Genomic DNA, 26,156 nt, shown 5'->3' on the forward strand with positions numbered 1-26,156 from the left:
CTATCCTTTAAGGGCAAATATTTCCTTTTTCCATCACAGCCAATCATAATTCTTGCAAAGCAACTTTAAGAACCTTGTGGATTTACCTTTATAAGCCCTTGACTTTCTCTTCTCCAGATCACTCTTTTGGTTTTGCCCAAGTCTGTGTCTCCCAAACTGCAATTTCTAAGACTCCAAGTAAAACTCTTTGTTCTTTGCAGCCTTGGTTCCAATTGCTGTTTGACAATACACGGCATCACAAGTGGCGTCCTAATTGACTCATCTCTATGTCTGATGCTGCCATGACTTGCGTCAGGCACCAAAAGAGTCCCTTGCACTTGGTTATCATTCAGGCCACCTTGGGTTGTGGGAATAAGTCCTTTCACTTTGGAAACTCCCATTTTTGTAGAAGTTCTGAACCTTTGTTTGAGTGTCCACTGTTGCTGGGTTTATATGGGAAAAGAATACCACATTTGGGTGAATATTCGGTCATGAGGAATTTGGATTCTAAAGGCACTGACAACAGGCAGTGCTGCCCAGAACGCCAGTTCGTTTTTTGTTTAAGGCTTATGGAACCTCCTCTTCTCAGTTTCTGTCACATTGGACTAAAATCACCCATGATGACTAGGAACTCTCTTTGCTCACTTGGAGCTGGAGATTTCTCGATTAGTCTCTTTGCACATTTGGTATTCTGAGCCTTCCAGACATAACAATGAATCTACCAGTACTTCCCTCAGACAAGCTAAACTCGCATTATTTAAAAAGATTTTCAGATTGGGAAAACCCTCTGAGTATTCTGAGACCTCTTTCTCCCTTTGGGTCCTTCTGGTCCTTCCTTTCCCTCCAAACATCCTCCACAATTCTCTATTCCTTTGTATCCATCTCTCTCTGAACTTCCATTTTACAACAATGAGACTGATCCCCTGCAGAAAGCTAGCCATACTATTCCTCCTGTAATGGCAGGCCCTTTGAAAACCCAGCCCAATGAATATGGCACCAAAACCATCACATATGGCCCTAGGACTAAGGTAGATTTGCATACCCTAATTGCATTTCCCAATATTAAAGAGGATTCCATCGAGTTTGCCAAACAATTTGACCTCACTGAAACACATCAGCCTAACTTCTCAGATTTATGTCAATTAATACATGTGCTTATAGGAAAGATTATGGCTAAAGAATGGATGGAAGCTGTTGATTGGAAAGAGCCTACTGATGATTTTTCTGGAGTAGGCACAAAAGGACAAGAGGATACTCAAAATTTGGCTAAAGATCTCTGTAAATTCCCATTCTATTTCCTAAATGCTGTGACTGGCATGTTAGGCAACAATGTATCCAATGGCCTGATGAAAATGTCTATGATTATTAAAGCCATTTGGAAAAAAAAAGTTTTTCCAAATTCTGGCAAAAAAGACCTGATATGAAAATTCCTGTTTACTTAACTTTGCCAATGGAAAGATTGCAAGTTGACTTAGTTAAACCACTTTCCTCAACACGGATTACTCTGAGGTCCTATGTGCTGGTTACTCTAGAACAGCTTTCTTGCACTCTTCTCCATGAAACTAGACAGAAACCTACCAGATCTATGGATTCTCAGATCTAATTTGCTCAACGTATGAATCTTTAAATGAAGTAATAGTCCAGTCCTCTGAATTGGTAGGATATACTAATGGAATAATTTAGACTCAGATGGCAAAGTTAGTTGAATCATTTAAGCTGATTTGGCTCAAAGTACTACCTTTGGTTTTGCTTAATTTTAGATCCACTCCATCAGAAAAAAATAGACTATCGCCAATTGAAATTTATATTGGCAGGCCCTTGCAACTAGATTAAGAAATATATGAATCTGCTATCATTAAAGGAGATCTCCTCACCTACTGCAAAGAACTAACTAAAGCCCTTGAAATTAATACAAAAATCTTAGAGTAATATTTTCACAGCTTGCTCCCAAGAGAGGAAGACCCACGACATCATGACCTTCAACTGGTCACTCTGTTTATTGGGAATGACACCTTCACAAAGATATCCAACGTTGTTGGAGGAACATTACCACATATTGTTAACTAACCACCACACCAATTAACCTAAGGACATTGACTTATGGATTCATGTTTCTCATTTAAAGAAGGCATAATTACTGTCTGGACTTCACAACCATCTAGAAACCTGAAGCTAAAATTAACAGATCAAAGGCCAGGATAATTAAGCAGACTGCTGTTGTGAACAGCTTTCCCAGGATTCAGTATCAAGCCTATGAAATCTTCCTTTTTATTGGTTTTTCCACATATCAATTATTTTGATTTGAATGTTTTTCCCCTTATGGGCACAGCTGTATGCTGATTTTAAAAATGAATCCAATTGGATTTGTGGATAACTTCTGGGTTACCTTGTGGCTATTTCCACTGTAAAGATCCAAATGGTTGGCTTTAAGAAATTGCATTTTAGAAGAAAGGAAAACCAGCAGTTCTCTAGAAACCACATATTCAACAATTGGAATCCACATGAATGGACCATCAAATAAACCTTTAATGACCTTAGACATTAGCATTTGTTTTCTCTTAATGCCCAACCTCAGGAAAGTACTAGACCAGATCCAAAGAATATAACTTCTTACCATTTATGGGTATTGTTCACCAATTATGGGATGGATTTATATAATTTACACTGGGTTAAGGACAGAGTCCCTTGTACAGCAAGTAGATCAAGCCAGTTAATCCTAAAGGAAATCAACTCTGAATATTCACTGGAAGGACTAATGCTGAAGCTCCAATACTGTGGTCACCTGATGTGAAGAACTGACTCATTGGAAAAGACCCTGATGCTGGGAAAAATTGAGGGAAGGAGGGGAAGTGGGTGACAGAGGATGAGATGGCTGAATGGCATCACAGACTCAATGGACATGAGTTTGAGCAAATGCTGGGAGATAGTGAAGGACAGCGAAGCCTGATGTGCTGCAGTTCATGGGGTTGTAAAGAGTTGGACACGACTTAGTGACTGAATAAGGACAATAAGGACATCTAAGTACCAAAACCCCTTTATGTTGGATACTGCTTATCCATACAAAGATAAAGTAAAAGTGAAAGTATTAGTCGTTCAGCTGTGTTAGACCCTTTGCGACCCCATGGGGTGTAGTCTGCTCTTTATCCATGGACTTCTCTAAGCAAGAATGCTGAGGAATCCATTCTCTTTTCCAGGGGATCTTCCTAGCACAGAGATGGAACCCGGGTCTCCTGTTTTACAGGTGGGTTTTTTACCATCTGAGCCACATAATAATAATCTAACACCTTGGCTGGGGCATCACATGATTGTTGTACTGCAGCTATCACTTTGAAAGCTATTGATGGGTTTAAAACAGATTGGGAATGATGACCTTGTATTTATTGGGCCCAAATGGAACCCAATGGCTTTGTGGAACTAATCTCTGACCTCGGCTCCCTGCTCAGTGGATAAGATGTTGTACTTTAAGATTTCCTTGGATTCTAGGGCATATTCACACAACCCTTAAAATGATCCTTTGTTCAAAGCAAGATGGATTAGGTCAGTCTTTCACTGGTGTGATCATTTGGCAGCTATTTTGTTCCCTGACTGGGACTTGAAGATGCCATTACTGATACAAAAGCTTTAACCAAATTTACACAACAAGCCCTGAATGACAGCCAACAAGCTGTAAGTCTTTTAAATTCTGAGTTATCTCTAATGAGATAGGCAGTCTTACAAAATCAGATGGCTTGACTTTATAGCCTCTGAAGTTGGTACCTGTGATATATTAGTCAATTGTGTTTTCAAACCAGATGAATCATCTAATGTCACATACTTAATAAGTCATATGAGAAAGTAAATAAGTTCTATGAATGATGCAACACATAGTCTTGGAGAAATACTAAGATGTTGGTTTCGTTCAGGTGAAAGATGGCTAAAATCTTTACTATAACATGATTATCAATTCTGGTCATATAATTATTGTCTATGTATTCTGTAAGTTTTTAAAAATGCTTTGTATCTCTTCAGTTCAGTTCAGTCGCTCAGTCGTGTCCGACACTCCGCAACCCCATGAATCACAGCACGCCAGGCCTCCCTGTCCATCACCAACTCCCGGAGTTCACTCATGTCCACAGAGTCGGTGATGCCATCCAGCCATCTCATTCTCTGTCGTCCCCTTCTCCTCCCGCCCCAACCTTTCCTAGCATTAGAGTCTTTTCCAGTGAGTCAACTCATCGCATGAGGTGGCCAAAGTATTAGAGTTTCAGCTTTAGCATCAGTCCTTCCAATGAACACCCAGGATTGATCTCCTTTAAATGGACTGGTTGGATCTCCTTGCAGTCCAAGGGACTCTCAAGAGTATTCTCCAACACCACAGTTCAAAAGCATCAATTCTTTGGCGATCAGCTTTCTTCACAGTCCAACTCTCACATCCATACATGACCAAGGGAAAAACCATAGCCTTGACTAGACGGAACTTTGTTGGCAAAGTAATGTCTCTGCTTTTTAATATACTAACTAGGTTGGTCATAACTTTCCTTCCAAGGAGCAAGCGTTTTTTAATTTCATGGCTGCAATCAGCATCTGCAGTGATTTTGGAGCCCAAAAAAATAAAGTCTGACACTGTTTCCACTGTTTTTCCATCTATTTCCCATGAAGTGAAAGGACCAGATGCCATTATCTTTGTTTTCTGAATGTTGAGCTTCAAGCCAACCTTTTCACTCTCCTCTTTCATTTTCATCAAGAGGCTTTTGAGTTCCTCTTCACTTTCTGCCATAAGGGTAGTGTCATCTGCATATCTGAGGTTATTGATATTTTTCCCAGCAGTCTTGATTCCAGCTTGTGCTTCTTCCAGCCCAGCGTTCCTCATGATGTACTCTGCATATAAGTTAAAAAAGCAAGGTGACAATATACAGCTTTGACGTACTCCTTTTCCTATTTGGAACCAGTCTGTTGTTCCATGACCAGTTCTGACTTTTGCTTCCTGACCTGCATACAGGTTTCTCAAGAGGCAGGTCAGGTGATCTGGTATTCCCGTCTCTTTCATAATGTTCCACAGTTTATTGTGATCCACACAGTCAAAGGCTTTGGCAGAGTCAATGAAGCAGAAATAGATGTTTTTCTGGAACTCTTTTGGTTTCTCCATGATCCAGCAGATGTTGGCAATTTGATCTCTGGTGCCTCTGCCTTTTCTAAAACCTGCTTGAACATCTGGGAGTTCACGGTTCACATATTGCTGAAGCCTGGCTTGGAGAATTTTGAGCACGACTTTACTAGCGTATGAGATGAGTGCAATTGTGCGGTAGTTTGAGCATTCTTTGGCATTGCCTTTCTTTGGGATTGGAATGAAGACTGTCCTTTTCCAGTCCTGTGGCCAGTACTGAGTTTTCCAAATTTGCTGGCATATTGAGTGCAGCACTTTCACAGCATCATCTTTCAAGATTTGAAATAACTCAACTGGAATTCCATCACCTCCACTAGCTTTGTTGGTAGTGATGCTTTCTAAGGCCCACTTGACTTCACATTCCAAGATGTCTGGCTCTAGGTCAGTGATCACATTATCGTGACTATCTTGGTCGTGAAGATCTTTTTTGTACAGTTCTTCTGTGTATTCTTGCCACCTCTTCTTAAAATATTCTGCTTCTGGTAGGTCCATACCATTTCTGTCCTTTATCGAGCCCATCTTTGCATGAAATGTCCCCTTGGAATCTCTTATTTTCTTGAAGAGATCTCTTGTTTTTCCTATTCTGTTGTTTTCCTCTATTTCTTTGCATTGATCACTGAGGAAGGCTTTCTTATCTCTCCTTGCTCTTCTTTGGAACTCTGCATTCAGATGCTTATATCTTTCCTTTTCTCCTTTGCTTTTTGCTTCTCTTCTTTTCACAACTATTTGTAAGGCCTCCTCAGACAGCCATTTTGCTTTTTTGCCTTTCTTTTCCGTGGGGATGGTCTTGGTCCCTGTGTCCTGTACAATGTCACGAACCTCCGTCCAGAGTTCATCAGGCACTCTATCTATTAGATCTAGTCCCTTAAATCTATTTCTCACTTCCACTGTATAATCATAAGGGATTTGATTTAGGTCATATCTGAATGGTCGAGTGGTTTTCCCTCCTTTCTTCAATTTAAGTCTGAATTTGGCAATAAGGAATTCATGATCTGAGCCACAGTCAGCTCCTGGTCTTGTTTTTGCTAACTGTATACAGCTTCTCCATCTTTGGCTGCAAAGAATATAATCAATCTGATTTCGGTGTTGACCATCTGGTGATGTCCATGTGTAGAGTCTTCTCTTGTGTTGTTGGAAGAGGGTGTTTGCTATGACCAGTGCGTTCTCTTGACAAAACTCTATTAGCCTTTGCCCTGCTTCATTCCGTGCTCCAAGGCCAAATTTGCCTGTTACTCCAGGTGTTTCTTGACTTCCTACTTTTACATTCCAGTCCCCTATAATGAAAAGGACATCTTTTTTGGGTGTTAGTTCTAAAAGTTCTTGTAGGTCTTCATAGAACCGATTAACTTTGGCTTCTTCAGCATTACTGGTTGGGGCATAGGCCTGGATTACTGTAATATTGAATGGTTTGCCTTGGAAAAAACAGAAATCATTTTGTCGTTTTTAAGATTGCATCCAAGTACTGCATTTCAGACTCTTTTTAATCTTTATTTTATTTTATTTTTTTAAATGAGGCTTTTAATTAATGTTTGACAGAGCTGTTTCAAGTTGAACAGACTAAATTTCTTTAAACAAACTTACTTATACTCCAGAGTCCTTTAAAAACTTAATAGCATTTATACATTGAAGGTATTTGATTTTCTTGTAACTAGCACTTCAAATTGGAGAAGGAAATGGCAGCCCACTCCAGTGTTATTGCCTGGAGAATCCCAGGGACGGGGGAGCCTGGTGGGCTTCTGTCTATGGGGTCGCACAGAGTCGGACACGACTGAAGCGACATAGCAGTAGCAGCAGCACTTCAAATGCAACAAGCATTTGAAGCAATAAGCATTTGACCCAACAAGTAAAACTTTCTACAGTTCATAACTTTTATAAATAAAATAAATTAAATGTACAGTGAATAAGTTCTCTGAAATATTTCAATATTTCTGCAGGTTTAGTAACATCATAAAATACATTTCAACTAAAATTCGCAAATCTAAAAACCTGTTAGGCATTTTTAGGCGTTTTAAGTTGGATATGAAGACCAATGTTACATTGTAATATGCCAATTACAAATAGTACTTCAAATAGCAAATACTACAGTTTGTCCCAAACTTTAAAAACTATTCATGAACTCAACACTGAACTATTGATGGCTATGAGAATTGTTTCCTAGCCTTTTTGAAAATTTCAACCCATTTACGTTTAAGGTAATTATTGATAAGTACGATCCCGTAGCCATTTTCTTTATTGCTTTGGGTTCAAGTTTATACACTCTTTCTGTGTTTCCTGTCTATAGAAGATCCTTTAGCATTTGTTGGAGAGCTGGTTTGGTGATGCTGAATTCCCTCAGCTTTTGCTTGTCTGTAAAGCTTTTGATTTCTCCTTCATATTTGAATGAGATCCTTGCTGGGTATAGTAATCTGGGCTGTAGGGTATTTTCTTTCATCACTTTAAGTATGTCTTGCCACTCCCTTCTGGCTGAAGAGTTTCTGTTGAAAGATCAGCTGTTATCCTTATGGGAATCCCCTTATGTGTTATTTGCTGCTTTTCCCTTGCTGCTTTTAATATTTGTTCTTTGTGTTTGATCTTTGTTAATCTGATTAATATGTGTCTTGGAGTATTTCGCCTTGGGTTTATCCTGTTGGGGACTCTCTGGGTTTCTTGGACTTGGGTGATTATTTCTTTCCCTATTTTAGGGAAGTTTTCAACTATTATCTCCTCAAGTATTCTCTCATGGTCTTTCTTTTTGTCTTCTTCTTCTGGGACTCCTATGATTCGAATGTTGGAGCATTTAACATTGTCCCAGAGGTCTCTAATATTGTCCTCAATTCTTTTAATTCGTTTTTCTTTTTTCCTCTCTGTTTCATTTATTTCTACAATTCTATCTTCTAGTTCGCTTATCCTGTCTTCTGCCTCTGTTATTCTACTGTTTGTTCCCTCCAGAGTGTTTCTGATCTCATCTATTGCATTATTCATTGTATATTGACTCTTTTTTATTTCTTCTAAGTCCTTATTAAATCTTTCTTCCATCTTCTCAATCCTTTTCTCCAGGTTATTTATCTGTAACTCCATTTTGCTTTCAAGATTTTGAATCATTTTCACCATCAAAATTTGAAATTCTTTATCAGGTAAATTCCCTATATCTTCTTCTTTTGTTTGTGTTGGTGGGAAATTATCTCGTTCCTTTACTTGCTGGGTATTTCTCTGCCTCTTCATCTTGCTTATATTGCTTTGCTTGGGGTGGCCTTTCCCTCTTCTTGCAGTTTGTGGAGTTCTCTTTATTATGTAGTTTATTCGCTGTGTGTGGGGTTGGACGGGTGACTTGTCCGGGTTCCCTGGTTAGGGAAGCATGTGTCGGTGTTCTGGTGGGTGGAGCTGGATTTCTTCTCTCTCCTTTAGAAGACAATGGGCTGCTTTTCTGGGAGCCTGATGTCCTCTGCCAGTATTCAGAAGTTGTTTTGTGGACTTTACTCCGCGTTCAAATGTTCTTTTGCTGAATTTGTGGGGGAGAAAGTGGTCTCACCGTCTTATCCCTCCGCCATCTTGTTCCTTCCTCCCCAGAACACTGGATTCTTATATTCCACTTGGTTGTGGAGTATCTCTTCCCAGCTGCTCCAGCAAGGTGCAGCCACTGTACCTTACCTTGGACGAGGGGTATCTCCTCAAGGCCGCCCCTCCTGCTTTGAATGTGGATCAGCTCCTCTCGGCCCTCCGGTGCCCAAGCAGCCACCACCTCCTGGACGTGGTATAGCTCCTCTCGGCCACCGCTCTAAACCTGGGTGCAGGGTAGCTCCTCTCAGCCACGATTCTGCACGTGGTGGGTTGAGCCAGAGCCGGGCGTCTCTCGCGTCTGCGCCGCCAGAGCCGGGTGTCTCTCCCATTTTGGACTCTTTTGTTGACCATGATGGCTACACCATTTCTTCTAAGGGATTCCTGCCCACAGTAGTAGATATAATGGTCATCTGAGTTAAATTCACCCGTTCCAGTCCATTTTAATTCACTGATTCCTAGAATGTCTATGTTCACTCTTGCCATCTCCTGTTTGACCACTTCCAATTTGCCTTGATTCATGGACCTAACATTCCAGGTTCCGATGCAATAATGCTCTTTACAGCACCGGACCTTGTTTCTATCACCGGTCACATCCACAACTGGCTATTGGTTTTGCTTTTGCTCCATCCCTTTATTCCTTCTATAGTTATTTCTCCACTGATCTCCAGTACCATAGTGGGCACCTACCGACCTGGGGAATTCCTCATTCAGTTTCCTATCATTTTGTCCTTTGATACTGTTCATGGGGCTCTCAAGGCAAGTATACTGAAGTGGTTTGCCATTCCCTTCTCCAGTGGACCACATTTGGCTGTTTTCCATGTGATCAGATCGACTAGTTTCCTGTGATTATGATTTCAGTGTGTCTGCCCTCTGATGCCCCCTCGCAATACCTACCGTCTTATTTGGGTTTCTCTTACCTTGGGCGTGGGATATCTCTTCACCGCTGCTCCAAGAAAGCGCAGCCACTGCACCTTACCTTGGATGAGGGATTTCTCCTCAAGGCCGCCCCTCATGACCTTGAACGTGGAGTAGCTCCTCTCGGCTCTCCTGCGCCCATGCAGCCACTGCCTATTGGACTTGGGGCAGCTTCTCTCAAGGGAAGCTATTTTCTGGTTGTCCCTCCAGAATGTAGAAGCAACACTGTGAGCCCGAACATGGTTCAGGAAAGAGCATGAAACAGTTTGGAAGGTGGCAGGCCACAACTTTTGAAAGAAGGACTTAGCCTAAGGGCATGACATAAACCAATTAAATTCAAATGGGTTCAAGATGACAAGCCAAGTTCAACTAGACCTTGATTCTCAATCTTCAAGCTAAAGGACACATCCAGAGGTGTCAGGACAGTTACAAGTCACTGTCAAAAGACTGAAGAGTGGGTGGTTCCCCAATTGTTGGAATGACTGTCCTGCTCATTAGCATATGAAATCACCCAGCTAGTGAAAACTAAACACAACACATTTCATGGCCACTGCACTTCCCTCTGTGATGGCCCACACTCTTGGAGTGTGGCTCTCTCGGAATCTGAATAAATCCACCTCTCGCCTATTGCTGTGTCTCTCACTGAATTTTTGCAATGAGACATCAAGAGCCTGAGCTTCATTAGGTCCTAAAACTAGGCACCCTGGGTTTTGGCCAAGCTCAAGTCACAGTTGGATATGACTGAATGACTAAACATAGCACAGAGTCTCTGCCACATGGGCTTGAGTCCCAATTTTAGGTAAATGGTTTCAAGCACAACTTTCAGAAATGGAAAGATGATAACCTGCCCAATCTTTGTAAGCAGTGGCATAGATAGAGTGAGGAGCTGAAGGAAAAATCAGGGAGAAAAACCTGCTGAGGAATCCTTTTCATAACCTGCCAGAAAATCTGCTAAACACCTGACCTGTGCTCACAGTTTTCATTGGCCTGATCCTTGGCACAAAGAAGATTAGGCCAGAAGAATTAACCCCCACCCACTTGGGCAACAGCTACTAAGTAGCCCCTGCCAGAGTCTCTCCATTGCACCCACTGCCACTGGCCTGTTCACAGGGGATTCAAAGAAACAAGAGATTGTAAAGGAATTAAGATTTTGTTAGCCATGTGTCCTTCTAGCCACAGGAGTGAGGACTTCTTACCTTAACCAGAGGTCTTCTGGAATCTGAGACTGAGCTGCGTGAGCTTTCTACCAAGTTTGTTTTTGCTGTCCTGGTTTCCAGCATGCTGGCCTTCTTCCCATTGGACTTTCTTCACACTCAGCTTGCACTGCGGAAGCTATCACCAACTTGGCTTCTGCTGTGCTTGGCCTCTGCCTTGTGGGGGGCGAGCCAAGGTTGTTTTAGCCAGATTAAATCTGAGAAACGGCACCATATATTTTGGGGGGGAGTGTGTAATTCCCTCGGTTCTGTCTCACCACAGCAAAGATTTGAAATTGTGGACCAGTGTTACAGCTCGGTTACAGCAGGGTTTTATTCAGCAAGCAAAGGAGAGATGTCAGAGCAGGCTGACCCCAAATGAGAGGCTTCAATCCGTATTGCCTTCCTCCTTTTATACATTTGTCTCTTTCCTCCCTTAATCCTGCCCTATGCAAACTGGGCTGGCCATAAAGGGTCATGTTTATTTCATCTGAAGTTCTCACTCTGGTCTGTGAATTTTCTTTTCATTTTTGCGGGCTTTTTCCTTTCTTTGTCTTTTAGCCACCGCCATTTTAGACTTCTTTTTCCTATTCTAAATACCTAAAGAGATCAATCCTGGGTGTTCATTGGAAGGACTGATGCTAAAGCTGAAACTGCAATACTTTGGCCACCTCATGTGATGAGTTGACTCACTGGAAAAGACTCTGATGCTAGGAAAGGTTGGGGGCGGGAGGAAAAGGGGACGACAGAGAATGAGATGGTTGGATGGCATCACCGACTCTGTGGACATGAGTTTGAGTGAACTCCGGGAGTTGGTGATGGACGGGGAGGCCTGGCGTGCTGTGATTCATGGGGTCGCGGAGAGTCGGACACGACTGAGCGACTGAACTGAACTGAACTGAACAATACTTACAAGTTGACACACAAAAAATTTTACCAAAATTTTACAAGTTGCAAAGGATATAATTCCTACTATGTTGTATTGTTGTTGTTCAATTCTATGTCATGTCTGACCCTTTGCAATCCTATGGATTGCAGTACAACAGGCTTCCCTGTCCTTCACTATCTCCCAGAGTTTACTCAAACTCATATTCATTAAGTTGGTAACGCCAGCTTATTCCAACCATCTCATTCTCTGTCACTACCTTCTCCTCCTGACCTCAATCTTTCCTAGCATCAGGGTCTTTTCTGATGAGTCACTTCGAATCAGGTGGCCAAAGTATTGGAGCCTCAATCTCAGCATCAGTCCTTCCAGTGAATATTCATGATTGATTTCCTTTAGGATTGACTGGTTTGATCTCCTTGTATTCCAAGGGACTGTCAAGAGTCTTCTCCAGCATCACAGCTTGAAAACATCAATTTCTCAGCATTCAGTCTTCTTTATGGTCCAACTCACACACCCATATATTGAAGAGGAAAAGTTAAAATTTACAATAACTTCCTGCTCGTTCTGTATCTGTAACTCAATTTCTTCCTTGCAAAGTCATGTAAGTCACTTAATCTTGAGAAAATGAAGACTTACAACAATGGTACAAACTGAAGCTTATCTCACTCACCCTTGTCCTGCTTTTTCATTGCCCAGTCCCAGTAATCCTGCTTAACCGTGCTTGTCTGTGTAAAGGTCAAGCAATCCTTTTCCCTGTCCTAACTGCTGTTCCCATGCACACAAAACCCCCAGTGTAAACCAGGCTATTAACAGTTAGCATCATCCACTATAGTTTGATGTCATGCACTGTCTATAAAAACTTTGTAACCCCTTTGTTAAGGGCTCAGAGCTTGGAATGCTAACTCCTCTGGGTCTGCTGGCATAATAAACCTGGGTTTTCCAATTTTCTGGGTGTGGTGCTTGGTTTCTCAACTGTCCGACTTCTGCAACAACATGACTACTGGAAAAAAAAAACATAGCTTTGACTATACGGACCTTTGTCAACAAAGTGATGTCTCTGCTTTTTAATACACTGTCTAGGTTTGCCATAGCTTTTCTGCCAAGGAGCAGGTTCTATGTTGTATATGTGCTTTCAATATCTTTCTATATTTTCTTCAAAGCCTTGGAACTACACATTTAACTCATTCAGTTTTTGCACAATGTTGGCCATTTTCCATTGGACAGCCAAAGTCAGCCCTCAGGTCAGACCAGTCAGCTAAACAAAAGCATGGTGTTTGGGGGATCAGTTCAGTTCAGTTCAGTCACTCAGTCATGTCTGGCTCTTTGCAACCCAATGGTCTGCAGCACGCCAGGCTTCCCTGTCCATCACCAACTCCCAAAACTTGCTCAAATTCATGTCCATTGAGTCGGTGATGCCATCCAACCATCTCATCCTCTGTCATCCCCTTCTCCTCCAGCCTTCAATCTTTCCCAGCATCAGGGTTTTTTCAAACGAGTCAGTTTTTGGCATCAGGTGGCCAAGGTATTGGAGCTTCAGCTTCAGCATGAGTCCTTCCAATGAATATTCAGGACTGATTTCTTTCAGGATTGACTGGTTTGATCTCCTTGCAGCCCAATCAGAAAGCACCTTATTTTCTTCGCCAACTCACAGAAACACGTCAATACCTTTCTTTTAGACATTCATTTCATTCCTTAATTCTTAGAGCCTGGCTGTGTGTTTGTTGTCATGATGAGAGAAGATGGCTTCAGTACTTCATGTCCAAACTTTCTTTGCCTAGGTGCTCTAGGACTCTCCCTCAGGAGTTTTTTTTTTTTTTTTTTTTTTTATTGTCTCCACTGCACTAGCTACTTCCCCCCAACCAGGAAGAACCATTTTAAGATTTGTGTTATTCTGCTTCTCCTCCTTCTCTCTTCCCTCCTTCTGTTTCTATTTGTACATATTTTTTATTGAAAGCTTGTAAGCTTGAGGTGGGGGTGTTGCACAACCAAAAATATAGAACCTTTATTTTTATGTCTTTCCTTTGTTTAAAGAGGGTGTAAGATGCCCGTGAAAATTAATGAGTCCAAGCTTACTCTGCTCACCATAGGACAATATAATAATTCTACAGAAGAAATGTTGAGGTAAGGACTGAGAAGATGGTAGACTAATGTCTCAAAATAATTATCTTATGGTATCTGGATGCCAGTTTCTTTTATAGAACAGAGAGGGAGATGAGGTGAGGAAATAAATAAAAAGGACATTGATTTTGCAAAAAAAGGAAGAAATGTGTTAATTTCTTCTTTTCTGCAGCCATTCACAGTGGGCAGGATCAGATTGTCTCTCTTAAAGCTGAACAAAACCACTTTAGTTTAACATTCAGGTCATTATGTATGATTTTAATAACAAAAGCAACAAAAAGCAAAGGTTAAAGTCAAAGAAACAGATCTAACATGGAGTCAAATTTGACTCTTTCCTGTTACATGAACACTTATGAGGAAGAGGAAGAAGTGACAGAGAGGACCATGAACCACATCCCCTAACACTGAGTTCCTCTGCCCAGTTTATGGGTAACCTCTGTAACCAAAAGGTTATTACTTTTCTTGTCTTTTACCTGTGCCCTCTCAAGATTGAAGTGTATGGGGGGGTGGGGTGGGAATAGGGGCTCTGGGTGCAGTAGACCTGGGAATGGCATAAGCCCTCTTAGAGGAGTTCGCCATTAACCCCATCATAGAGCTAACAGAACTTACACAGGACTGGGGAATATACTCTTGGAGGGCACAAAAGAACCTTGTGTGCACCAGGACCCAGGAAAAAGGAGCAGTGACCCCAAAAGAAACAGACTTGCCTGGGTGTGTCCAGGAGTCTCCAGTGGAGGCGTGGGTCAGCAGTGGCCTGCTTTAGAGGTGGGGGCACTGAGTATAGCAGTGCCTGCATGGGATCTTTTGAAAGAGATCCCCATTATCTTCATTACCTCCACCATAGTTTCCGTTCCGTTCCGTTCCGTTCTGTCGCTCAGTCGTGTCCGACTCTTTGCGACCCCGTGGACTGTAGCCTACCAGGCTTTTCCGTCCATGGGATTCTCCAGGCAAGAATACTGGAGTGGGTTACCGTTTGGCCATAGGTAAATAGAAGGGAGGCAACACAGCCCCACACATTAATAGAAAATTGTATTAAAGATTTACTGAGCATGGCCCTGCCCATTAGAATAAGACCCAGTTTCCCCCTCAGTCGGTCTCTCCCATCAGGATAAGCTTCTTATCCTTCTCCATCAGAGGGCATACAGACTGAAAAACACAATCACAGAAAACTAACCAATCTGATCACATGGACCACAGTCTTGTCTTACTCAATGAAACTATGAGCCATGCCCTGTAGGGCCACCCAAGATGGATGGGTCATGGTGGAGAGTCCTGGCAAAATGCTACACTGGAGAAGGGAAAGACAACCACTTCAGTATTCTTGTCTTGATAACCCCACGAGCACTATGAAAAGGTAAAATGATAGGACATTGAAAGATGAACTCCTCAGGTCAGTAGGTGTCCAATATGCTACTGGAGATCATTGGAGAAAAAACTCCAGAAAGAATGCAGGAATGGAGCCAAAGCAAAAGCAACATCCAGTTGTGGATATGACTGGTGATGGAAGCAAGGTCCGATGCTGTAAAGAGCAATATTGCATAGGAACCTGGAATGTTAGGTCCATGAATCAAGCCAAATTGGAAGTGGTCAAATAGGAGATGGCAAGAGTGAACGTCAACATTTTAGGAATCAGTGAGCTGAAATGGAGTGGAATGGGTGAATTTAACTCAGTGGGCAGTACTGTGGGCAGGAATCCTTTAGAAGAAATGGAGTAGCTATCACAGTCAACAAAAGAGTCCGAAATGCAATACAAGGATGCAAGCTCAATAACGATAGAATGATCTCTTCATTTCCAAGACAAACCATTCAGTATCACAGTAATCCAAGTCTATGCCCCAACCAGCAATGCTGAAGAAGCTGAAGTTGAACGGTTCTATGAAGACCTACAAGACTTTCAGAACTAACACCCAAAAAAGATGTCCTTTTCATTACAGGGAACTAGAATGCGAAAGTAGGAAGTCAGGAAACAGCAGGAGTATCAGGTAAATTTGGGCTTGGAGTACAGAATGAAGCAGGGTAAAGGCTAATAGAGTTCTGCCAAGAGAATACACTGTTCAAAGCAAACACCCTCTTCCAACAGCACAAGAGAAGACCCTACACCTGGACATCACGAGATGGTCAATACAGAAATCAGACTGATTATATTCTTTGCAGTCAAAGATGAGAAGCTCTATACAGTCAACAAAAACAATACTGGGAGCTGACTGTGGCTCAGATCATGAACTCCTTATTGCCAAATTCAGACTTAAATTGAAGAAAGTAGGGAATACTGCTAGACCATTCAGTTCAGTTCAGTTCAGTTGTTCAGTCATGTCTGACATTTTGCGACCCCATGAATCACAGCACGCCAGGCCTCCCTGTCCATCACCAACTCCCGGAGTTCAGTCAAACTCATGTCCATCGAGTCAGTGATGCCATCCTGCCATCTCATCCTCTGTCGTCCCCTTCTCCTCCTGCCCCCAGTCGCTCCCAGCGTCAGAGTCTTTACCAATGAGTCAACTCTTTGCATGTGGTGGCCAAAGTACTGGAGTTTCAACTTTAGCATCAGTCCTTCCAATGAACACCCAGGATTGATCTCCTTTAAAAATCACTGCAGAGGTTGATTGGAGCCATGAAATTAAAAGACACTTACTCCTTGGAAGGAAAGTTATGACCAACCTAGATAGCATATTAAAAATTCTCCAGTGGTCATGTGTGGATGTGAGAGTTGGACTGTGAAGAAAGCTGAACAATGAAGAATTGAGGCTTTTGAACTGTGGTTTTTTAGAAGACTCTTGAGAGTCCCTTGGACTTCAAGGAGATCCAACCAGTCCATTCTAAAGAAGACCATTCAGGTATGACCTAAATCAAATTCCTTATGATTATATAGTGGAAGTTACAAATAAATCCGAGGAATTAGATCTGATAGACAGAGTGCCTGATGGACTATGGATGGAGGTTCATGACATTGTACAGGAGACAGGGATCAAGAGCATCCCCAAGAAAAAGAAATGCAAAAAAGCAAAATGGCTTGTCTGAAGAGGCCTTACAAATAGTTGAGAAAAGAAGAAAAGCGAAAAACAAAGGAGAAAAGAAAAAATATACCCATTTGAAGGCAGAGTTTTAAAGAATATCAAGGAGAGATAAGAAAGCCTTCCTCAGCAATCAGTGAAAAAAAATAGAGGAAAACAATAGAATGGGAAAGACTAGAGATCTCTTCAAGAAAATTAGAAATACCAAGGGAATATTTCATGCAAAGATGGGCTCGATAAAGGACAGAAACGGTATGGACCTGACAGAAGCAGAAGATATTAAGAAGAGTTGGCAAGAATAAACAGAGGAACTATACAAAAAAGATCTTCATGACCTAGATAATCACGATGATATGAACACTCATCTAGAGCCAGTCATCCTGGAATGCGAAGTCAAATAGACCTCAGGAAGCATCACTATGAACAAAGCTAGGGGAGGTGATGGAATTCCAGTTGAGCTCTTTCAAATCCTAAAAGATGATGCTTTGAATGTGCTGCATTCAGTATGCTAGCAAATTTGAGAAACTCAGCAGTTTCCACAGGACTGGAAAAGGTCAGTTTTCATTCCAATCCCAAAGAAAGGCAATGCCAAAGAATGCTCAAACTACCACAAAATTGGAGAAGGAAATGGCAACCCACTCCATTACTCTTGTCTGGAAAATCCCATGGATGGAGGAGCCTGGTAGGCTACAGTCTAAGGGGTAAAGAGTTGGACCTGACTGAGTGACTTCACTAACTAACACTCGCTAGTCAAGTAATGCTCAAAATTCTCCAAGCCAGGCTTCAACAGTAAGTGAACCTTTAACTTCTAGATTCTAGCCTGGTAGGCTATGGTCCAAGGGGTAAGAGTTGGACACGAATGAGCGACTTCACTAACATATGCTAGTAAAGTAATGATCAAGCTCTCCAAGCCAGGCTTCAACATTTTGTGAACCTTGAACTTCTAGATGTTCAAGCTGGATTTAGGAAAGGCAGAGGAACCAGAGATCAAATTGCCAACATCTGTTGGATTATCAAAAAAGCAAGAGAGTTCCAGAAAAACATCTATTACTGCTTTATTGACTATGCCAAAGTCTTTGACTGTGTGGATCACCACAAACTGGAAAATTCTTAAAGAGATGGGAATACCAGACCACCTGATCTGCCTCTTGAGAAACCCGTATGCAGGTCAGGAAGCAACAGTTAGAACTGGCCATGGAATAACAGACTAGTTCAAAATAGAGGATGGAACACCTCAAGGCTGTATATTGTCACCCTGCTTATTTAACATATGCAGAGTATATCATGAGAAATGCTGGGCTGGAGTAAGCACAAGCTGGAATCAAGATTGCCAGGAGAAATATCAATAATCTCAGATATGCAGACGACACCATCCTTATGGCAGAAAGTGAAGAACTAAAGAGCCTCTTGATGAAAGTGAAAGAGGAGAGTGAAAAAGTTGGCTTAAAGATCAACATTCAGAAAACATCTGGTCCCATCACTTCATGGGAAATAGATGGGGAAACAGTGGAAATAGTGACAGACTGTTTATTTGGGCTCCAAAATCACTGCAGATGGTGACTGCAGCCATGAAATTAAAAGATTTTTACTCCTTGGAAGGAAAGTTATGACCAACCTAGACAGCATATTGAAAAGCAGAGACATTACTTTGCCAACAATGGTCCGTCTAGTCAAGGCTATGGTTTTTCCAGTGGTCATGTAATAATGTGAGAGTTGGACTATAAAGAAAGCTGAACGCTGAAGAATTGATCCTTTTGAACTCTAGTGTTGGAGAAGACTCTTGAGAGTCCCTTAGATGGCAATGAGGTCCAACCTGTCTGTCCTAAAGGAAATCAGTCCTGAATGTCCATTTGAAGGACTGATGCTGAAGCTGAAACTCCAATAATTTGGCCATCTGATGAGAACTGACTCATTTGAAAAGATCCTGATGCTGGGAAAGATTGAAGGCAGGAGGAGAAGGGGACAACAGACGATGAGATGGTTGGATGGCATCACCAACTCAATGGACATGAGTTTGAGTAAACTTTGGGAGTTGGTGATGGACAGGGAGGCCTGGTGTGCTGCGGTCCATGGGGTCACAAAGAGTTGGGACATGACTGAGCAAATGAACTGAACTGAGAGAGGGGGGAATTAAAACTAAATAAGACTATATGTGGCCCTTCTGGGTACCAAAGCCCCTTTGGGTCCCCTTTTCTTGTTTGTTAAGTTAAGGCTTCAGCTTCCTAGCCCTTCCTTGAATTCTCAAGAGCAGATTCAAATGGTTACTAATTAGGGAAAGGAAGGAATGCTGAAGCAAAGGAAAAGTGAAGGAAAGCTACAGGGCTCAAAATAGCCTGGAGTTAAAACTTCCCTCCAGGTCCTCCCCACCATTTTATATAGAATAAAGAACTTTCTCCCTGAAGAAAAGAATGGACATTAAGATTGATTACGTTCAGCTCCCAGCTGATTCCAGTCTCAGGTCTCAGAAATTCCTTACCCCAGTTGTTCAAAGCTAACTAATTAAAATAATCATGAGGAAAAACAGACTCCCTCAAAAATATACATCTCCACATATATATGTTTTCTATATATACCTACTCTCTTCTTGACTTAGTGCAGCACCTCACTAATCTGACTGCTGCCCCTTCTCACCTCACTAAAGGTGATCTCTTTCTATAAAGTGCCAGTCTAGTTTTTTTTTTTTTTTTTCCTCGAATCTCTCCTTCTCTAACTCCCTTAATTTACAAAAAGCAGTCAAGAAGCAATCAGTTTAGTTCAGTTCAGTCGCTCAGTCGTGTCCGACTCTTTGTGACCCCATGAATCACAGCACACCAGGCCTCCCTGTCCATCACCAACTCCCAGAATTCACTCAAACTCATGTCCATCGAGTCGGTGATGCCATCCAGCCATCTCATTCTCAGTCGTCCCCTTCTCCTCCTGCCCCCAATCCCTCCCAGCATCAGAGTCTTTTTCAGTGAGTCAACTCGTCGCATGAGGTGGCCAAAGTATTGGAGTTTTAGCTTTAGCATCAGTCCTTCCAATGAACACCCAGAACTGGTCTCCTTTAGTATGGACTGGTTGGATCTCCTTGAAGTCCAAGGGACTCTCAAGAGTCTTCTCCACCACCACAGTTCAGAAGCATCAATTCTTCGGCCATCAGCTTTCTTCACCGTCCAACTCTCACATCCATACATGACAACTGGAAAAACCATAGCCTTCACTAGACGGACCTTTGTTGACAAAGTAATGTCTCTGCTCTTTAATACGCTATCTAGGTTGGTCTTAACTTTCCTTCCAAGGAGTAAGCGTCTTTTAATTTCATGGCTGCAATCAGCATCTGCAGTGATTTTGAAGCCCCCCAAAATAAAATCTGACACTGTTTCCACTGTTTCCCCATTTAGTTCCCATGAAGTGATGGGACCAGATGCCATGATCTTTGTTTTCTGAATGTTGAGCTTCAAGCCAACTTTTTCACTCTCCTCTTTTACTTTCATCAAGAGGCTTTTGAGTTCCTCTTCACTTTCTGCCATAAGGGTGGTGTCATCTGCATATCTGAGGCTATTGGTATTTCTCCCGGCTATCTTGTTTCCAGCTTGTGCTTCTTCCAGCCCAGGGTTCCTCTTGATGTACTCTGCAGTACCTTGATGTACAACCTTGACGTACTCCTTTTCCTATTTGGAACCAGTCTGTTGTTCCATGTCCAGTTCTAACTGTTGCTTCTTGACCTGCATACAGGTTTCTCAAGAGGCAGGCCAGGTGGTCTGGTATTCCCACTCTCTTAGAATTTTCCACAGTTTATTGTGATCCACACAGTCAAAGGTAATAGTGCAATGTTATAGCAGAATCCCGGTTCCTTCTCACGGAATACACATAATAATACCTTTGAGCTTTTCTATGGGAACTATGGCTCCTACCCAGGTGAAAGAGGGTAACCTCAGGGTGAGCCCAAGATTCCTTGAACACTGCCGTATTTCCTCACCATTCACTAATCAGAAGAAAATCACACACCCTGCAGCCCTCCCTGGGCTTTTAAATTTTACCTTTAAAACTCTTCCCCCCAGACCTCTAGGGAATGCAGATCTTTCCAGCATGAGCTGCCTGTTCTCCTTGCTTGGCCCTTGAGTGACAGGAGGGAAGTGGGCAGGACACAACCATTAAAAGAATGACACAGCAGCTGAGAATGTGACAGAAACTGATTAAAACCAACCAGGCTTGAGATGGAGGAAGATTTGACTCCTAACTGAATTTATACAGACAGAATTATACATTCATTGTAATATGATGCTTTTGAACTGTGGTGTTGGAGAAAACTCTTGAGAGTCCCTTGTACTGCAAGGAGATCCAACCAGTCCATTCTAAAGGAGATCAATCCTGGGTGTTCATTGGAAGGACTGATGCTAAAGCTGAAACTCCAGTACTTTGGCCACCTCATGCGACGAGTTGACTCACTGGAAAAGACTCTGATGCTAGGAAATGTTGGGGGCGGGAGGAGAAGGGAACGACCGAGAATGAGATGGCTGGATGGCATCACCGACTCTGTGGACATGAGTTTGAGTGAACTCCGGGAGTTGGTGATGGACAGGGAGGCCTGGCATGCTGTGATTCATGGGGTCGCGGAGAGTCAGACACGACTGAGCGACTGAACTGAACTGAACTGAAATGACATACTCATAGGTGTCATGTCAGTTCCGAAGCCTACCATAAAAGGTCAAAATGTGAGTTGTGGCCCAGTCCCTGGAAATTCCCACTCCTTCCACAAAGTAGTTGGAATAATCCTCCCACCTGTTAGCCTATGTAATTACTCAGACTATAAAAGCTAACCCGGGGCCGCACTTACCTTCTGAGACAGTCTACATTCTTTTTTTTAAATTTTTTATTTAATAAATGGTACAAAGCACAATGCTAAAAGCATTAACAGTTAAAATTTCACCAAATGAAAAAATACTATAGAATACACAGTTGTAAAAAGCTATATTAAGTTATTTTACAACTGCCTCAAGCTGCCAAAAGAAAATAAACCCAATGCCATACCTAAGTTATCCCTCTCTCAAAATAATGCCATTTATGTTATAAACCATGAGTACCCCATCAAAAGACGGGAACTGCTTTTGTTAATTCATATATATATATATATATATATATATATATATATGACTGTATCATTTTGCTATACACCTGAAGCAAATACAACACTGTAAATAAAATATAGTACAATATAAAATAAAAATAAATTTTAGGCTAATTACTTTACATTATTGTATTGGTTTTGCCATACATTGACACCATAGGCAACACTTTCAGATGTTTTTCAAAGAGTGAAAATAAAAATTTGAGGATCTAGAAAATGATTCCTTCAATTTACTCAAGTCTGTGTGGCCTACGGAAAACTTCATTTCCCTCAAGTGTACAGGGATCTCCCTGTGAGAGTCAATACCATAGCCAAAGGCAGTGATTTTTCACCTGTAGAGAGCATCAGAACCCTCAGAGCTTGTTAAATGCAGCTGCTAGAGCCACCTCTGGAGTTCAGACACTGTGGTTCTCTGCACAGGTCCTGGGAATATGCATTTTAATCAGTCTCAGAGGACGGTGATACTCCAGGCAGCTCTCCCTTTCAGAAACAGTTTCAAACTGACTAGCAGACTCTCCTGCAGAGCTTTAAAAGTGCAGATGAAGGTATCAGAATCAGAAAAACTGCAGAATCAGAGAACATTGGGGAGGGTGTCTAAAGACAAATAAAAATTAAACATAAGAGGATTACTTCTCCTTGTTGAAAACAGGAGGAGATTTGTCTTCCTCCTTTTTCTCAGAACTTATACTTTAGAATGCTTGTAAGTAAGTAGTTTCCTCTCTTTGAAATGTATATAAAGCCTTTTGAAAACTAGATGGGCCTTTTGTCACTTGATGACCCATGAATACTTTTCTCAACGGCCTGGGAGCCATCTCTTTGAAATGTAAACATCAAGGAAAATAGCACTCCAATCTCCCAGGTTTTGTGGGAGGGTAAGAGCCTAGCTGCAAGTTGCTAAACTACCTCCAGTCATAAAAATATGAGAAGCTTGTTTCTCCACTAGATACAGCTGATAAGCTAACACTGATAACACTCAATTTACCATGTGATTCAAGGATGTGTGACAAATAGTGCTGTCAAGACCCCTTACTTGAGTACTAGTGGTTGTCTGAGGACATGTATGTAATGGGTTCTATCTGCTTGGTTTTGCTAGGGGGTGGATTTTTTTGTCTGTGTGTTTTTATCTGTCTTTGAAATCTCTGCCTGTGGTGTGATTCACGTTCTGATCTTTACTCACTAACACACCTGTTTTTTGTCTCCACTACCTTGTGGAGAGGTTTTCCAGTGTAGGAGAAGATTTTGTTTTTAATGCTGTTTCCCCAGCAGGTGCAAATAATCCTTAAGGCAGGTTTCTCAGGGTCAGTAGTGAGCCTGACCCAGGGGTAGAGCCCCCAGGGGTCAGTCTGTGAGGCTCCCCTTGGATCACAGGGTCACATACTCTGACCTGCTCTGCTCCTGCTAACGTGGGCACCAGGGCACCCGTTAGTGAAAGCAGGGCCAGCACTGGCCTGGCTGCCTTTCCTGACACCTGCCTCCCAGCGTAGGCTCTGACAGCATATCCCAGCCCCCAGTTTCTCTGGCTCAGTGGGCGCCTTCCTCATCTCTGCAGGAGCTGCTTCATGGCAACTCTGTGATTTGGATTGTGAAGAAAGTGCTTCTTGAAGAATGATGCTGGAGTGGCCACCTCTTGAGAAGGAAAAGTCTTTTCTCTGTGATATTTCTCTATTTTTTTCCTTCTTCAGAACTTGCCTTTGTCTTATTTCACTGACATGTTTTAAAATCTTTTCTCAGTGGGCATTAAAAGCTAGGAAAAGCCTTACCACCGTGTTTTAAACTCCCCTTTCCTTCTGTGCACCCCGCTTCCTTGAGTGAGGACTCCAGGACTCTTGCTTCCTTTCTAGCTCAACACTTCCCTGGGAAGCAGGTTGGAGCTGGATGCTGGCAGGTGCGGGGGCAGCCACACTGTCTGACTTGAAGAGCGCTGAGCCTGCCCACCTCCAAAGCTCTAATTCAGTATTCTGGAACAGTAGCACTCCAAGAGACTTGCCTCTCAGCACAAGGAGAATTTTCATATGGATTAGCACCTAAGAGGCTAGAGGAGATGGGAGAAAACCTGGGTTCAGATCAAGCTAGCTATTTGCCAACTGGGACAAGTTACTTCATTTTTTTAAACTTATTTTTTCACCTTTAAGATGGAAAAAAGTTACTTATCTTGCTTCTTGTAGCCCTAAATCGAGTAACTGAGATGCTGTTGAGGTTCAGATCAGAACACATGCACAAGCGCCTCCTCGGGTGAAGAGCAGGCCCCTGAGGATGCTGAGTGGGAGAAAGGGTCAGGGAGCCTGGAAGAGCTCCGTCATCACCACCGTCACCACCCAGGGAACTCCTGGGTCAGCATGAAGGGAGAAACCTGCCTCAGGTAGGGAAGAGGCATTGTGGGAGGAAAATCAAAGTGGAGCTGCTATTACTAAGCGAGCTCTCTAAAATGCTGTTGGGAGGCCTTTGGGGAAGTGTGCACATTTCAGCCTGGATGAAATCTGACCTTCTGACCACTACTGTCTTAATGAAGGCATCCAGAATATCTTTTAGAAACCCAAGATTCACCCTAGAACCTTACCCTAAAATAGCTGGTGATTGGACCCCTACTATAAAATAACCTGTGATTCCTTAAGGACAAATATTTTCTGATTCACATTAGAGTCTGTCATAATTCTCACAAGACAACTTTTAACAACCTGTGGACAAAGAATATCACCTGCCATTTCACTGAGCCAAGCATACTGCAGCCATAAAGCCATCAGCCACTGCAGTTACCCTCAACCATGCACGCCCAGGGGATTTAGGATGGAGAAAAACAAGATCCTAGTCGTAAATAGTCAAGATACAAATCAGAGGAATGATTTCAGTGAGTCCAAACTCTTACATCTTCCCACATAGAAAGGCACTGAAGTCATTAACTTGAGATGTCTGCGGGTTTTTTTTGTGTGTGTGATTAGCAGTAACCTTTTGATGTTCAACTACATGGGTTTTTGTGTTTTGTTTTTTTATTTTGTTTTCAGCAAAAACTCCTGGGTCTCCCTTACCTATTTGGAAAAGTTCCTCAGAGCTATCTGAGAGGTTGTTTCCAGGCTACAGCCCTCAGTAATGTCCAGAATAAGATATAATGCTCCTCTTTTAAGTTGTATTTTTTTTTTCCCCAGCTCATAGTTGTGATGACCCGCGAAACGATCCAGAGAAGACTCCTTTCCTTTGCGTGAACTCTACAAAGGTCTGGACCCTGGTAGAAGCAGAGGACCTCCTCAGGGAGTTCAGACAAATTTGGGTGAGTCTCTCCTGGTTCTTGGAGATGTAATGTTATTGGCTGAAGATCCTAGGTAGATTCAGTCTACCTAAGATAGGTAGACTGATAACAGTATGAAGATTCAGTTATATTGTTAATAAATTCCTCTCTGGAGGAGTATGTTATCCTTGAAACTTAGTTTCAAGAAGCAGTACCTGGGTTCAGTTCAGTTCATTTCAGTTCGGTCGCTCAGTAGTGTCCGACTCTCCGCGACCCCATGAATCACAGCACGCCAGGCCTCCCTATCTATCACCAACTCCCGGAGTACACTCAAACTCATGTCCACAGAGTCGGTGATGCCATCCAGCCATCTCATTCTCTGTTGTCCCCTTCTCCTCCCGCCCCCAACCTTTCCCAGCATCAGAGTCTTTTCCAGTGAGTCAACTCGTCGGATGAGGTGGCCAAAGTATTGCAATTTCAGCTTTAGCATCAGTCCCTCCAATGAACATCCAGGATTGATCTCCTCTAGAATGGACTGGTTGGATCTCCTTGCAGTATTAGGGACTCTGAAGAGTCTTCTCCAGCACCACAGTTCAAAAGCATCGATTCTTCGGCGATCAGCCTTCTTCACAGTCCAACTCTCACATCCATACATGCCACGGGAAAAATCATTGCCTTGACTAGACGGGCCTTGGTTGGCAAAGTAATGTCTCTGCTTTTTAATATACTATCAAGGTTGGTCATAACTTTCCTTCCAAGGAGCAAGCGTCTTTTAATTTCATGGCTGCAATCAGCATCTGCAGTGATTTTGGAGCCCAAAAAAACAAAGTCTGACACTGTTTCCACTGTTTTTCCATCTATTTCCCATGAAGTGATGGGACCAGATGCCATGATCTTTGTTTTCTGAATGTTGAGCTTCAAGCCAACCTTTTCACTCTCCTCTTTCACTTTCATCAAGAGGCTTTTGAGTTCCTCTTCACTTTCTGCCATAAGGGTAGTGTCATCTTCATATCTGAGGTTATTGATATTTCTCCCAGCAATCTTGAT

At 42.3% G+C, this 26,156-nt stretch overlaps 1 long non-coding RNA gene across 1 annotated transcript; it reads left to right on the top strand.

The window, feature by feature from the left end:
* Positions 1–223: 223 nt before the first annotated feature.
* Positions 224–25,688, top strand: LOC129556208 (uncharacterized). Its single transcript, XR_016038950.1, has 4 exons — positions 224–3,220; positions 24,055–24,248; positions 25,030–25,151; positions 25,528–25,688. It is a non-coding gene; the product is annotated as an uncharacterized LOC129556208 (long non-coding RNA).
* The last annotated feature ends 468 nt before the right edge of the window (positions 25,689–26,156 follow it).

The sequence above is a fragment of the Moschus berezovskii genome, chromosome 13, assembly GCF_049115385.1.
Source record: "Moschus berezovskii isolate FMDL1 chromosome 13, NW_MosBer_1.0, whole genome shotgun sequence".
Lineage (NCBI taxonomy): Eukaryota > Metazoa > Chordata > Mammalia > Artiodactyla > Moschidae > Moschus > Moschus berezovskii.